The sequence below is a fragment of the Rattus norvegicus genome, chromosome 10 (assembly GCF_036323735.1).
Source record: "Rattus norvegicus strain BN/NHsdMcwi chromosome 10, GRCr8, whole genome shotgun sequence".
NCBI lineage: Eukaryota > Metazoa > Chordata > Mammalia > Rodentia > Muridae > Rattus > Rattus norvegicus.
The window spans coordinates 41,826,203-41,840,894 of NC_086028.1; the positions used below are offsets into that span (position 1 = coordinate 41,826,203).

The 14,692-nt window shown below is 44.1% G+C and overlaps 2 protein-coding genes across 3 annotated transcripts in view; one reads left to right on the forward strand and one right to left on the reverse strand.

The window, feature by feature from the left end:
• The window catches only part of Gria1 (glutamate ionotropic receptor AMPA type subunit 1), a 319,566-nt gene that overhangs the window by 115,663 nt on the left and 189,211 nt on the right, over window positions 1–14,692 (forward strand). The window lies entirely within an intron of this gene.
• LOC120095106 (uncharacterized) overlaps window positions 1–14,692 on the reverse strand; it is a 79,430-nt gene that overhangs the window by 38,635 nt on the left and 26,103 nt on the right. The window lies entirely within an intron of this gene.

Consider the following 14,692-nt stretch of genomic DNA (forward strand, 5'->3'; position numbering starts at 1 on the left):
GACAATCAGAAGCAAAGACGTGATGCTTTCTGAACTAGAATCTCCTTGGGACAAGTAGTGTCACTTGTGTGACCAGAATCTTGGCCATGGAAGGTAAAAGGGAGCATTGAGAATCTCAGACCAGTGTACCCAGTGTGTGTGCCAGTGTGTGTGCCAATGTGTGTGTGTCTGTGTATCTGTGTGTCTGTGTGTGTGTATGTGTGTTTATAGGGTACCTGGGAGAGGACCCAGGAGAGAGCAGTGCCTGTCTGTGCCTTGCCAGGATGGGGCCTAAAGGGAAACCAGGAAAGGAAGCTAAGACATGTCTGCCACCTTGGATCACTGCTGCTAGAAATGAGTTCCAGCATCCCCCCTCTGTCTGGCAGCCTGGGAGTTTCAATTCAGGTGAGTTTAGCACAGCGACTGCTAAGCCGACAGACTCCAAGGTGAAGCTTTCTGTTGGTTCCAAGTTGGAGGATACTGAGCAGAGTGGCATCTCACCCTGGAATTCCACCTGGAGCGTCCTTGTCTTGGCCTGAAGGGACTTCCCTGTCTCCTGAGGCAGATAGAAGTGGGAACTGATAGGCTGCTTCTGAATGAAGCTAATTCCCTGCTAGCGACCAAGTTTGCCATTACTGGAGTTTGGGTACCGAAGACCACTCTGTAGAGATGTTGCAAGAGAATTTATTCTTTAGCCAGGTGGTCAATATGAGTATAGAATCCTAAAACCAACAGAACATGCACTGGATACCAGATTCCAGCTCTGTCTTTAACACATATTTCTCCTCTGCTCCCATGAGATGAAGGATGCTCTTATTCCCATCCCATAAACAGGAAAAGCTTGCTGTCCCCTAAAGATACCCAATCCCACAGATATCAGGAATGGCCTTGAGATTTAATCAACACCACCTGACTCTACAGTCTGTGTTCTCACTTCATTTCTGCTTTCCAATGGCAGCACACCACAAGTGACTTTTCATATCCATGGTCCAGCTCTTTTGTAATCCCACTGTGCAAAACGAAAGCTTCCATGGTTTCTGTCTGACCTTTGTCTGGGACTTGAATGGGTTGGGATGAAGTTTCATTTGTTCTTGCGAGTATGTGAGTGTCATGTCATTGGGGTCCTTGCCTGAGGCAAAGATGAAAAACAAGCCATAGTTTCTTTAAAATTGAGGAAAGGAGCAGAAAATTCCCTCTATACGAAAATCAGATTGTTGGGGGTGAGATGAACGGCTCCCACACACACCGGTATATGGCCCTGGTGAGGAAGAGCAACACCTAGCACCCAGGAATGCCTAGGGGCTGGGGGCAGTGCCAGAGCGGCTCTGTCTCACTTGCTCCCAGGGTGGTTCCAGGCAAGCTCTATAGAAAACAAAAGGCTTTGGAACATAAGGGACTTTGGAGAGACTCAATCTAGAGCATCAAAACTCATGCTCTACAAAACTGTAGAGCTCAAAATGGTTTCCTCAGATATCTATCATGAAGCTGCGATGTGCTGAGGTTAGAGTAAGGAGAGCACTCCGGGACTCCAAAGGGAAGAAAGGACAGAAAGCCACCCTCTCTTCCTCGCATTTATCCGTTCCTCACATAGTGTCTACAGTGTTAGGGTTATTCTGAGGAGAGGACACACCTGGTTTTTGTGTATACTTGCTTTGTAACTCCTCACTTAGTGGAGCATGACACCGAAACAGAGGCCATAGCTCACTCAAGGTCCGTGGTTACCTCTGAACAATGGTCATGCACTGGATACCTTCTTTCCACTGTACTCCCATGCCTCGGGCTGTTCTGGCACCCTGTGCCCTACCTCCCATATCCCTATGATGGAGAAGAGACCAGTCCTCTTAAGGAGAACTTTTCCAAAATCAATTTGGCCAATTCTGTCATTGGTTTATAACATCTGTGGTCCTCCAGCACATCCTTGCTTTATTTTTTTTTACCTTCTTCCTCTTTCTCTTCCTCTTCCCTCCCAACTCTTTTTCCCTTCTCTTCCCACCCTGTTTTTCCCTGCCTCCCTCCCGCTCTCATTCCCTCTTTTCATTTTTTATTTCTTGCTCTCTCTGTACCCTTTGAACTCAGGTTATGCTGCCATCATGCCAGTGGCTGGAACTTATGCTGACATCCCACAGGCAGGACAGATTGCAACCACCCCTGACTTTATTGAGTGCCCAAAACAATGAAGGCTGTGGCCATTGACATCATTATAATGCTCATTTGGAAATGTCTAATGGGATTCATCTAGGTCACATCAGGGATAATGGCCTCATGAGAGTCTTGTAATGGTTCACAGTCAACAGGTCAACTGAAAGAGAATCCAGTCTCTGACACCTAGCACTGCCCAGCTATGGTCCTACATGTGGGACATAACATCCCTGGGACTCATCTTTCTTATCTATATAACAGGTGCAGGAGTTCTTACATCAAAGGGATGTTGGGATGATTACGTTAGATGCAGAAATTGCAGTACAGGATTGAGGGGTAGAGTAAGTATTCCATAAATATTCATACTGTTAAAAGATAAGTAGATAGATAGATAGATAGATAGATAGATAGATAGATAGATAGATAGATAGATAGGCAAGCAGGCAGATGGATAGACAGACAGACTTACGTGGTATATGACCTCTAGAAGCCTTACGAACTGAATGCCATGTGGCTGCAGTGAATAGGCATAACTGAAACAAGGAAACTCCACTCTGGAGTGCTGATTTCAAGGTGTGAAACGAATGTCTCAGAAGGGGAGGAGAGAAGAATTAACCTTTTTTTCTAGTGTCTGTATACCAATGACATTGGTGTCCCTACTTTGTCAAGCTCTTGTACCAAGACAGAAGCCAGGTCAATGCCTGTAATTTCACCACAAAGCCGGTAGATCACCTGACAGGTTACAAAATGGCCACTCACAAATGGTTCATGCAGCCCACACAATGATCCATTTTTTTTTTTGGTTCTTTTTTTCGGAGCTGGGGACCGAACCCAGGGCCTTGCGCTTCCTAGGTAAGCGCTCTACCACTGAGCTAAATCCCCAGCCCCAGAATGATCCATTTTTTAATCTCTCTCTCTCTCTCTCTCTCTCTCTCTCTCTCTCTCTCTCTCTCTCTCTCTCTCTCTCTCTCTCTCTGTGCGCTCATGTTTATCCACAAGCTGATCCCCCACTCTCCCAGGGTGCTGCCCATGTTGTGTTCTGAGACAATTCTTTCTTAGGCACCAGAGTTCACACTAAGCTGTCTGGCTAGCAAGCCCCAGTGGTAGCTCTGCTTCCACCTGAGTGAGACTACAAATTTCTGCCTCCAGGTCAGCTGTTTAGGAGGACTCTGCAGATCAGACTCAGGTGCCCATGCTTGCATCGGAAACACTTTACTGACCAGAACGCTCCCAGAGTCAGTTTATTTATTCATTTGTTTGTTTTCTGCATTGGTATTTTGCCTGCATGTATGTTCGTCTGAGGGAGTCAAATCTTGGAACTTCAGAATGGGAATTGTGTGCTGGGATTTGAACCAGGGTCCTCTGGAAGATCAGTCAGCCAGTGCTCCTAACCCCTGAGCTGTCTCTCCAGCCCCACCTCCAGAGTCAGTTTTTAAATATTTGTTGCTAACATTTTTAAATCTGATAATTTCACTTGACAATCTGGATTTCTGTCTTCCCAATCATTATGACTTTATTAAATATTCAAAACTAATGCATAGACTTGAGGTAAAGCCATGTATCAGAGTGACTTAATCACACAGTCCACCACACGAGCCTAGAAATAAGACATGGCCTTTACCCCTGAGCTGACACACCCACTCCCAATACCTCCCTGTCTCACGAGAGACCTCTGCAGTCTAATCAAACTCAAGCTTCCCAGGCACACACTTCTAAATGTTAGAGCTAATTATGCTCATGTCTTTACATTCTCAATAAACAATTATTAATCTAATCTTATGCCTTTGTTCCCTGTGCTCACAAAGTAATTTATAGAACCCATCTACGCTATTATACATGAGTAAAGATTACTAATTTTCATTCTCTCATGGGATTCTGGTGTACAGATGACACAATTTAATCACCCTGGTTTGTACTGTTGGGCATTTGGGCTATTTACGAAGTGAATGACTCTGTAAACATTCCTGTACACACACGTCTTCTGCTTGTGAACCTTCAGGGGTGTTGTGCAAGCATTCCCATTTAACAGGCAAAGCCAAATGGCTTTTCAAAGATGTACCAAGTTACACTCCCACCATCAATATGTGATGGGGCCCGATGCTACAAACCCTCTCAAACACTTGGGGCTGTCAGTCATTTCAATTTTAGCCCTTCTGGTGGGAGTGTAGTGATAACTCATTGTGATTTCAACTTACATTCCTCCTCATTGTTCCTGACTCTAGCTTCGTTTCATGTGTTTATCAAAATGTTGGGCTGCTTTTTAACAGAATAGCAGTCCGTGCCTTCTGTCTACTTCTCTCTTAGTTTGTACTTTTCTTGTTGACTCTCGGATCCTCTAGATGTGAGTCTTTAACCAAATGTGTTTTATAAATATCCCTTTTCCTTTCTGTAGCTTATGTTCTAACTTTAGTTTTAATTTAGCCTCCGTGCATATGTGTCTATGCATGTGGTGTGTGCATTTGCCCACGTTTGTGTGCGAATGGAGGCTTGCTCATGCCACAACACATGTGTGGAGGTCGGAGGTAGACTGCAGGTGTTGGCCCTTCCCTTCTACCTAGTTAGAGACAGACTCTTGTTTGCTACCACACACACCAGACCAGGGTAGCTGACCCAAGAACTTGCAGAGACTCTCTTGTCTCTGCCTCTCTTCTCACTTAGGAGCCACAGGATAACAGAATCAAATTTCTATGTAGTTTTACATGGATTCTAGGGATCCAAACTTGGGTCCTCACATTTGCGTAGCAAGTAATTTACGCACTGAGCTATCTCCTTTTCTAACTCCATCAATGGGACCTTGTTGGGCAAAGCAGCAAGCTTTGCTTTTGATGTTGTCCAGTGGACCACTCTCCCACTTTGGGTACTTTCTCATGCTGCTTAAGATTTTTCCTGCCTGGAAACACTGTCTTCTGAATTACCTTCTGAATACTTACGTGTTCATATCTAGGTTTTTAAAAACCTATCTGAAATTGATTGTGTGTGGTATAGTTTATATAAGAATCTGGAATCAATTTTTCCACAGAGATACCGAGTTGAAGATGTTGCTTTTGGAAAAGGTCATTCTTTCTCCACTGACAAGGGCATCTTTGTCATAAACCAAGTGACCAAATACAGATGCTCCTGTCTCTAGCCTTTTCTGGTTCATTGCTTTCTTTCTTAGATATTATTAGTTTTAACCTCTTTTTTTAAAAATCTGGGTCGAGAAGTCTGAATACCTCCTTCTTCAACATTATTTTGGTTGTGGCTGGAGTTTTTACATTTTCACATAAACTTTAGAATTAGCAGATTGAGTTTCCCTAAAGAAACTGTACAGGAGTCTGATGAGACATACCTAGAATGGTATCATTTAAGGAGGTCGAGGCATGAGAGTCATGAATTCCAAGCCAGTTTGAGATACAGGGCAAGACCCTGTCACTTAAAAAAAAAAAAATGGAATCATTCTCCCAGGTACAGCATGTAAATCACCTATCACACACATCAGTTTAGGAAAGTAGATATCCTCCAACTTTCCACAACCCAGGGACATAGCAAATTGATCCAACACAGTTTCTATCTTTCGGCAATAATTTGTGATATTCAACACGGAGTATTTGGTAAACTTGTCGGGTATTTTATGCCCTTAGGTTTTAACATTGGGAAGGTATTTACAGACTTCTATATTTTGTTTGGGGCTGATACAGAGAAATGCAAATTTGTGTTTGTGTTGCATGTGTGTGGTATACGCATGTGTCAGCATGTGCTTTTACAGATGTGTGTACAGCTGCATGAATCCATGCGCCCGCACTGAAGCCAGAGGAGGGAACCGAGTATCCTGCTCGATCAGTCCCTATCTTATTTATTAATACTGATTTATTCGAAGTGTCCCAGCTGTCGTCACCTAATTCTAATTTGTCCCTTCATGGTTTGGGATATTCTCTGGAAACAGCACTCATGAACAGTCGCTGTTTTCTTTCTTTCTTAACTGTTTAATAATAATCTTCCCGCCCGTGTCGTGCACACCAGCATTGTGTTTGTGAAAGGCTTTAAAGTCCAGACACTTCTTCTCCTCTGTGGCAGTTTTGGTAATTTGTGTTACTTTAAGGTCGTTTTCATTTCATTTGTATTTTCAAATGTCTTGTCATGGTTCGTGTATGGTACTCTCTTATCTTTCTGGCACCCATAGGTTGCCAGTGATTTTATATCTGGCACTGGCTGGTTCTGTGCTTGCTCTCGTTGTTCCTCATGCTCTTTGAGGGCTGGACTCGACTCTACTGGTCTAATCTACAGTGGGTTTCTTATCTCATCACTTACTCCTCTTTCTCTCCTTCTTTTGTAACGTTCAACATTCAGCTTCTCTACATTTTTGCAAGAGATGCTTAGCTCATTGATTTCTGTGGTCTTTTTTTCTTCTACATTTTACTGTATTCAGTTTTTTCGGAGAGGGTGTTTTCACGCAGCTCATGCTGGCCTCAAATTCACTCTGCAGCCAAAGACGACTTTAAATTCCTGATCCTTCTACCTCCACCTCCCAGCGGCTGGGATGGCAGGTGTGCACCACCACGCCTGGTTCATGTGCAGAGGAATAAACCCAGGACTTTGTGTGTGCTCAGCAAACACTTTACCAACACACTACATCCCCGGCCATCTTTGCTTAATATGGAATTGTTAAAAAGTGAAACTTTTCCTTCTGAATGGACACGTAACTGAATCACCCTTTTCTTAGCTTGATTTAAAATTTTTCAATCTTTTCATTCCTCTCTTAGTTCAGAAGCTATAGGTGTCTCTGTTGTGATCCTGAAAGGGCACGAGTTTTCTCTTCATGCCTCACATTATCATAATTGTCCTATGTTCCTTCCTCCCAGACCTCAGAACATTTTACCTTCGTTTATTCATCTGTTAGTGTGTGCCTAATTATTTTTGAGTCACTTTTTAGCTATTTAGGGGGTAGGTGCCACCACGCATATGTAGACATTAGAGGACAGTGGGCGAGGGGATGGGAGGAGTCTGTTGTCTCCTTCCACACTGGCTTTGGGGAGCAAACCCAGGTTGGTGGACTTGCCAGCGAATGCCTTTACTTGCTGAGCTGTCTCACCCGCTCTAGTGTAACTCTCATATTTATGAGCTCGGCAGGGTAGTCTGGCTGTTGCTTCTGCTTTCCAAAGTCGATGTGTATTCTGTTCACTTATGTAGTTATCATTTTTATTACTTTACATTCCATCCCGCATCTCTCAGCTTGCCTCGGAACATTCTTTTCCTTATTTTCGAATGTTACCTGTCAGTATTTCTAGGAGTGTGAGGTGCTGTCTGCAGATATGCCTTCCATTCATTTCTAAGTAAACATCTTCATTTTACATCCTTTGGTGAAATAAAATGTTTATTTGGGAAGGTTTTGCAGAGCCTACATGGCCTGGTTCTATGTTTCCTTTAAAGACCCAGCCAAAATCAGTCCTTCCACAGCGATGTTCGGTCTTGACATACTATGTGTTAAAGGAGGGTTAGCTTCCTGCTAGCTAGCCATCTTCCTGAGAAGAGCCCCTAGAGGTTTTCAGGGATTTGAATCATTTTGCTTTCTGAAATCTAGAAAGTCTGGGGTCCCTTTTGGGCCAGGACCCCATGCAAGGACAGCAGGCACGATGGCTCATGCCTTAGAGTATTGACATAGAGAGTCAGTTTCCAGACTGGTGTGAAAGATTGGGGCCAGGGCTAGAGTCCCAGTCCCTCAGGAAGACATACTGTGTCCTAGAGGGCACAGAGTCTACAGCAGACCAGTTGGCAGCCTAAGTGTGAGCACCCATGGGATGTCATGTCGGGCAACAACAAGGCCCCAGAAGATGCCATAAAAGCCTGGACTCTGTCTTCCCCTGTTCTAGAGATGGAGAGCTCAGAAGAAACCTGGGAGAAGGTTGTTGTGGTAAAAAATAAAAATGGGTGGAATAGTTTCCACGCGCACCCTAGTGGTTGATCGCTCTCTCGCTAGTTCCGTCTCCAGCAGGCCATTGGAACAAGCACTAACTTATCTCAGTGACTCCATGCTGCCCCCCCCCCCAAGTACTCTCAGACCCAGACAGCAACCTCTATACCCATCTAGTCCCCAAGGCGGGTCGCTGCCACACCAGTTTCATACAGAGACGGCCTATCTTGCAGCTCTCTTACTGTGGACTCTGCTCACATTTCCAGCATCCACCCCCTGTCCCAGCGGCGGCTACCCTCTAGTAACTCTCTGCCACTGCCTAGTTATATTCCTAACATCCGCCCCCTAATAGTTATGGTATAAACTCCCAACAACCCATTAAAATCAAGACTCAACACACTGTAACCCAACCATCAGATCTGTATGTTAAATTCTCAATACACAATACATCCACACAATAAACTTACAACCAATTGATAAGGATATAAACTGCTCACCTAGATAAATTTGCCTACAGAAATCCATCCCAACTACCTTGGCAATTCAAGACCACCCGGATCTGGGTCATCCTTCTCCATCTCCATCTTGATTCCCTTTCCTTCTCCTTCTCTCCTGCCTTACAAAAGCTTTGTTCCTGCCTTATTTTTTTTTTTACTGTCAAATCATGGCCTTGACCTAACTTGAGCCAGCCATCAACCTACAGAAGGTCACTGGTCTGGAGCAGCCTTCCACGACTTCTGGGCTCCCTGGAGCAGATAACACTATCTCGGCATTTTTAAAAATAATAAACTCCCTGGGCTGTGGAGATGGTTATCAGTAAAATGCTTGCTATGCAAAAATGAGGGCCATAGTTTGGATCCCTAATGCTTGGGTAAAGAGCAGGATACAGTGTCTTGACTTGTAGTTCCAGAATTCAGGAGGCAGAAGCAGAGGACCCCCAGGCAGCCTAGCTAAATTTATTAATTCCAGGCTCTGTGAGAGATTCTGTCTCTAAAAGCAAGGTTAGGGACCTTTTGGAGAAGATCCTTGATATCCCCCACACACATGCACACACAAGTTCACGTGCACTGAAAAAAATACATGGCTGCTCACACATGCACAGTCACACATGGGTTCTGTAAACATCATCTAAGCTGAGCTATTTTATGCAAAACAGTATGACTTGGGTAGAAGTCATTTCTATGAATTATGGCTATGAAACCACACTCTTGTGGCTGTCTCTGTTGGCCACTAGAGTTCTGGTTCTGATTTTAATGTTTATCAACATCACAACCTTGAGTGAGTGATTGCATTTCTCTGTGCTAGACTTCTACTTTCTTTAAATGCCAATAAGAGTGGTTGGTACCCAGAGAGCTGTTGTGAGAATTTTAAAAAGTGATAATTATAAAATAGCTTCAGCAATGATTCACACACACACACACACACACACACACACACACACAAGCACACATGCACAGAAAATCACTAAAAGTGTTGCTTACAACAACATGTGGGGATGACTTTTTTCTTTCCACCATGCGATTGTTAAGTTAGGCATAGCGCCAAGTGCCCTGAGCCACTGTGTCTGCTTTCGTATTTGAAGTGCTAAGCATGCCTCTCCTAAAGCTTTATTACTTTTGGGTGTGAGGATTACATACACTAGATGTTCCCACTTCTAGCTACTCACGTCAAAAAACGTTATGGAAATGCAGAGACTTAGTCTTTACCTCTAGAGATGCTGATTCCGTAAGTCTGAAGTGGGGCCGGGAAATCTGCCTATTTTTTAAGCACATCACTGCTTATGATACACAAGTAATTTGGAATCGTAAATTCTGCTGGCTTACAACCAATTCTGAAGTTTCTAGAGTTAATTTTTAATATGAATCTTGCAAACTCTGGGTCAATCATCATTAGTTTCTGGGCATTGTGGAAATATTTATACCATAGATATTGGTGAATGCCACATTTATACCATAAACACTGGTGAATGCCAGTTTACACCACAGGCACTGGTGAATGCCACGTTTCTTTCTCCTGGCATCTTTTTCACTATCACATTACTAGCATGACCTTCTCGGGCCTTGAGATTGGGGTGTTCTTGCCAGAGTCTCCTCCAGCTGAGACTCAGCACCTTTACTGTTCCTGGAGAGCAGAATTGGTGGAGGTTTGGCTCCCCATGCAGAGGGCATTCTCGTCATCACAGTTTTAGCCAGGACCTCTGCTGCCCTTACCATGAGCTTTATGTGAAGACACAACATGGTGACTAGAGCTTTCCAATGTGCGAGAGGTAGCAGGGATTTAAAATAATAATGAAATGGAAGCAGTTTTTGAAAGACTATGGAGTTGGTCAAACATGGTCTTGTTCACCTGTGACCTCAACACCCCAAGGCTGGGGCAGGAAGAGCACGAATTCAAGACCAGCCTAGACTACATCACTCATGAAAAGACCTTCATTCATAAAAAGAAGCAGAAAATTATGAAGTTGAACATTTAAACCCATGTTCTTTGCTTCTGTATTTACAAATGGAAATAACGGGGCCGGAAAGGCAACTCAGTTGGTTAAGCATTTACCTTGCAATCACGAGGAGCTTAAAACTCAGTCTCTAGAACCTACATGAAAATCCAGGCGTGGTTTTGCATGCTAATAACCCCAGCTCTAGGGGGGCAGACACAAGAGGATCCTTGAAGCACCCTAGCTAGGTATAGCCTAGCTGCATTAGTGAGTAACAGATACAGTGCACACCCTGTCTCAAAAAATAAAATAACATAAAATAAAATAATAAGATGGACATCTCCTGGGCAATGATACTTGAGACTGCCCTCTGGCTTCCACCAACACATGTACAAATATGCACCAATTACATAGACTAATTAACTAATTTCAAAAAACCAATACCTAGAAATGCTTCTCATTTGACAGAGTTAACTAGTATAAACTGAATATCGGCAGGGCCAAGAATGTTATCTCTGCCTCGGTACAGACAATTGAACCAGGACCTCATTTGTGCTCAGCAAACACTCTACAGCTGAGCTACATCCTCAGTCCATCTATGCCCAGTTCCTACTGAGATTTCCTTCTTTACCCCTAAGCTTATACCTCTTCAGACCTGAAAAGTAATGTGAGATGAAGGAAATAGGGCCCAGAGGTCTGGGAGGTTGTCACAGGGGAGTCCTTCTCCCTGTTTGAGCATCATCTCCACTTTGGAAGTCTGGGGGCCTTGCCTGTCTTTCTGCCTGTCAATGTCACTAGGTGGATCTAGGGGCGAGGAGTACTAGGCACTGATTGCCAGCCAAGGGAAGTAAGGGGTTCTTGTTGACTGGTGTGTCCTCCTTTGTACCATTTCAACCAAGTAGTGATGAATAAAATGGGACCAGGTTGTAAGGGGGAAATCTTTGAATGCCTTCATGTGCTAAATGTAGGTGGGGAGAGAGAGGAACATGATGAAAAAGTATGCAGAACAGAAAAGCTAAGGGCTGCAGATGACACTCTGTGGTAGAGTGCTAGCCTATCCAGCCCAGACTCTATCAAGCCCAGAACACCATCCCCAGCCCTGAAAGATTCAGAAATGGTGGTAGCCTTGCTGATGGCCCTCCTGGGGGAGTTTTGGAAACATGAGACATTAGAGATGATGTGATTGATCACTCTCATATTATAAATGAGAAAATGTGGTCAAAGGGCATTTGGCCTTAGGAGTCAGACTTCCATCTAAGTCCCTGCAAGCTGCAGCTTTGTGCAAGTTATTCTTCTCCAGCCTGTATCTCTTCAGGTGTAAATGGATTATTGGAATACGTCCCATAATTCATTGTGAAGATTTTATTAAGACGGTGTTTGTTAAGCATCCCCAATTGTCTAGGATCCACACCATCTAGCATCTTAATACAGACAAGGCTAATCGAACCACTGGCAAACAGGACAGCAGGTAGGAGAATAAGACATGACTAGTAGATTCTCCCTCAGAAGAAAAGAACCTTTCATAAACCATGAGGAGGTGTCTGTCTGTACAGATACCTCAAATGAGAATGCCCACCCCAACTCCCAGCATCCCCTACAGTCTTTGCCCCACAGCAAGCTCACATGGCCAATTCCATAACTACTTCCCAGAGGTGGTATTAACATGGAAACACCCGCAGTTGGACCCTGTACAGCCCTTCTTTCTAAATCCCTAAGTATCAGCCGCATTCCTTCAGCTGAAAAGGAGAACTCTTGGTCTCAAAGAGCAGTGACTTATTTCGGATCCTCATCGCCTTGTGTGCCTCTGTTTATCCTGCATCTGAATTTCAAGGTGGGAATACTCTTAGGCTCAGGAAGGCTGCAGCAAATTAGTATTCCTGCAGTCAGTCCTCCTTTGGGGACTAAACTCTTTTTATTTTTCCTTCTCCCAGTGAAATTTTTTTGTTCCAGAGCGCGCTGTCTCAGTCAGTCCTTTCCTAATGTGATTCTGTTTGATTCACACCAGGCAGCCCCTGCAAGAAGACAGCACCAAAGCAATTGCCTCAGTGGCTGAGGACGGTGTGCTGGCAAGAGCAGTTCTAGAAGCATCTTCGAACACAGCCGTCACACATTTAACCAAAGTGACTGACAGAGTGTTTCTCCCCTTCTGTATTTTCAGTCCATTAGTCTTATTTGTCTTCTGCAGAAAGACGCCTCCCTCCACACCTCAGGTTCCTGCAAAAATCAGTGTGTGCGTATCAGACACTCCTACGCACATGATGTGATGGGCACCAGTCTGGATCTGGGGGGAATAGACAGTGTTTTGTTCCTAGGCTCTGAGTCCTATTTTCCTTCCCCCCCCCTTACCCACCTCCCAACACCCGCTCTACTTCTTTGATTTCTTTCTGCTTTTCCCAGAAACTGCCTCTTTTTCTTGCTGTTAGTCATCATGAATCTCAAACCCTTTAGCATTTAGGCAGCCAAGAGCTTTTACACAGTTCCTCTCTCCTTAGCACTGGGAAGCCTGAGAGTCCAAAACGATGCTGTGTGTTATCAGCCTCTGGCTTATTTTCCTCAGAAAATATTCACCACCATTTCCCTCACCACCCGACCCTGTGGTCTCGAACCTACACCATTGCATTAGCCATCATCTTCCTAGGTCTCCACACTGTAGTCATACACATCCCTCTCCTATGGAGCACGTACATGTCACTCTTTCACAGGTATATATGAATATATTGAAGAAAAGTCTGACCTTTTTTAATTGGTCATTTTTTAATTATTTATTGTATTTATTTATATCCCAAATGTTCCACGTTCCTGGTCCACTCTCCCAAATTTCTTTACCCCATCCACCCTCCCCTTCAGCTCTGAGAGAGTGTTCCCCAGTCATCCCCTTCTCTAAGGCATCAAATCTCTATAAGATTAGGTGTATCCTTTCCTACTGGAGCCAGACAAGGTAGTCAGTCCTCTGCTACATATGTCCAGGCTAGTTGACACTGTTGGTCCTCCTATGGGGTTGCCATCCCTTTCAGGTCCTTTGATCCTTCCCTTAACTCTTCCATAGGAGTTCTTGCCTTCAGTCCAATGACTGGCTATAAGTATGTGCAAGTATGTGTAAGTAAGTCTCTGTCAGCTGCCGGTAGAGCTCTCACTAGGAAGTTGCGGGACTCATTTCAGGCCTGGTCATTTGACCTTTCAACAAGGTTGAAATCTCCCTATTCTTAAAAGCATCACTAACACATTACAATAAACACTGAAAAATACACCTTAATTGACATGTAGTAAAACTGGAGTTTAAATGTAAATTTCTTGTTGATAACCCATCCTACTTTCTGAGCAAACAGTCTGTTGGCTGCCATGAGAAAGCTGGAGAAAGGGGTTGGGGATTTAGCTCAGTGGTAGAGCACTTGCCTAGCAAGTGCAAGGCCCTGGGTTCGGTCCCCAGCTCCGAAAAAAACAAAAAAAAGAAAGGTGGAGAAAGAACAAGTTTAACAAGTCAGGACTGCAGCAATGGCTCAAGACTTGAGTGCTTGCCGCCCTTGCAGAATATCCGAATTCAGTTCCCAGCAACCATTTTAGGCAGCTTGCAATTTCCTGTACCTTCAGCTCACAGAGATCCAATGCCCTCTTCTAGTGTGCATGGGCATTGTATACACACACACACACACACCACACACACACACACACACACACACACACACACACACACACACACACCATGCAATACATATACACCTAAATTAAAAAGTAAAAGAAGCCTAGCAAAACCAACCAAAACCCAAGTTGCTCTGTTGCTGGTAGTAACTGAATGAGGGGTTACTCCGACTGTGGAGTGAAGCAGGAGTTATCCTTTGACAGACTCAGACAGGACTCAGTAGCAAGTGGAAAAAGCTCAGAACTGCCCGAAGAGGCCCCGCAGATAAGGCATTGGGTTCTCCAGAAACCTTAAGTGGGTTTACAGTTATTTTCACACAATTTAGAATCATCCTCTCACTGTAGCTGAACTTTTCCACATCCCACTCCAAAGTATAAGTGACAGTCGTGTGTCTGAAACTGCTGCTTAGAATTCTAGGATGGAGACACAAGAAGGAGTCTTGTTTGCTGTGTCCATTGCAGGTGAAACCACATTCAGCACATAGTTAGGACTTTACCCATAGTCACTCGATGAAATAATGATAAATGTTTATAAGAAATTTAACAACCCCTATCTACTAATGAGCCTGTGCCAGTCAAGACACAATGATGGTTCCATCATATGAAGGGTTTATAATCTC